Below are 2,120 nucleotides of genomic sequence, written 5' to 3'. Positions count from 1 at the left end.
ATGAATTCTTCTTTTAAGTGAGTTAATATCCAGTTCATCTACTGGAATCAACCAAGCTGCTCAACTAATGCACTCTGACTCATGTTTTCAGGTGCAGTGGGACCATGACTTTTTTAGAGTGGAAATGTATTCATGAAGCAGCAGCCATGGATAGATGGTGCTTAAAGAGGTGTATGTGGAGTGGGGGGGGGGGGGGGTTGGTTAAGAGGGTGATGGATAGACAATGAAAATAGGCAGAGTGAATGAGAGAGAGAGAGAGAGAGAGAGAGAAAGATGGCAAATGGATGGTGACAACCTGAGCTTAGTATTCAATTCTTGTCCACACTTTTGTCACATTTCTCTCCTTCAAGAACACAGTCAGGTAGCACTTGGGCAGATGAGTTCAGAAGCACTTAATGGAGAATGAGCGCAACCTTTTAGAGATTAATCATCTCTGATTGTGCTTATCTGCACACTATTGGATTAACATCTCCCACCCTCCAGCCAGGCCTACATGTGTCTCTGGCCCTGCTTATTTACAGGCCAATTTCATTTTACTGCCATGAGTTATAACACATTTTAACGAGACCAGTCTGCCTCTGCATGCATTTTTAACTAGCCTGCTGTCTACTATCACAAACAAAACAAGCCAAGTCCTGTCTGTTTCTGTTGAACAGCTAATGGTGTTAAAACCATCTTTTTCTTAAAGACCTTGATGTTATTCCAATAATCAACATAGTTCATTTAAGAGCAGATTGAGTGAGAGAGAGAGAGAGAGAGAGAGAGAGCGAGCAGTCTCTAATCATAACTGAGGCACTTTTTTGATCCTCTAGTCTGAAATGCAAGCGTGTGTGTTTTAGAGGGTGTGGCTGTAATGTGGTGCGGTGGTGTGCTAGCATTTTTTGGACTGATGGAAAGCATGTCTAGGACCCAGGGCGGTGGTTATCGCTTAGCAGAATCTCTCACAGAGGATTCTCAAACCAGACGTGTCTGGGAAAACCTCTATCATAATGAGAGACACACACACAAGTTTCAAATACTTCCAGCAATCATAACAACGCTAGCAGTTGGTTAAAACCCCAACCCAAAGCCTATTGATGTGGTCAGAAACAGGCTCCTTCAAAAAGTAAATATTGTCATATGTTTCTCATTGGCACTATTCAAAGACAGGAAAACCATTTAAGGGGATAAAAATGAGTGACACATACAGACAGAGAAGATATACTAGATGTGTTTTGTCCATTTGGGATCTTTTTTTTTTTTTTGCTGCCCTAGATTGACAGTATTAGTCATTAATTTGAAATAGTTGTAAAAATTTGCTTTGCTGAAATTTTCCTGCTCCTTTTACGAGTAGTCATATCCTGAGAACAAATGGATCTAACAGGTCCATAAAACCCAATGAATCAAATTATTTTTAAATAATTCTTTTGGTCTGCTATGGGTATTCTGCTTTCTTCTTTTTCACTGGCGGTGACACCACACAACTGAACAAGACTGCCTATCTCCTTTTTCCTCTCTCTTTCTCTCTCTCTCTCTCTCTCTCTCTCTCTCTTACACTCACTCCCCTCACACTCACTCTCCTCACTCTTTTCACATCTGGATAACCTGCCTCTGGCCTCACATAGCCCTTACTCAGTTATTTGTCCTATCAAAAGCCACCTAGGAGCCAGACTCATTTATTTGCCTGTTACCAGAGTAACAAACATGCTGTTTTCTTCCTCATATGGGCTACATTTGTCAGCTTATGCAGAGAGAGTATCTCCTTTGGCTAGCACTTTCTAAAAACCCATTGCAAGGGCAAAGTTTACAGGTGTACAGTCAAGTTCTCATCAGCGGTGTTTCATCCATCACTCTCTATCTGTTTCTTCCTCCCTCACGTACATGCCCTCTTCACACCCACCCCCCCCCCCTTTTCTTGACTCTTTCCAATCTTAGCCGTCCTACTGTTCTTTTGATCCTTCTTCTCCGTTGCAATTCCTTCCTCCGCTTGCCTCTCACCATCCATTAGAGAGTGTCAGCTCGGAGTGACAGTGGAGGAATACAGCTGTCAGTCGGACCCTCGGTAATTCCTTTCACCGCGGCCCACGTTCACCTGGCCTCTGATCCAGCCCTGCATGCCAACATCGCGGCCAGCAAATTGA

The sequence above is a fragment of the Chanos chanos genome, chromosome 3, assembly GCF_902362185.1.
Source record: "Chanos chanos chromosome 3, fChaCha1.1, whole genome shotgun sequence".
In the NCBI taxonomy this organism is placed as follows: Eukaryota; Metazoa; Chordata; class Actinopteri; order Gonorynchiformes; family Chanidae; genus Chanos; species Chanos chanos.
This window is presented reverse-complemented; position numbering follows the sequence as displayed.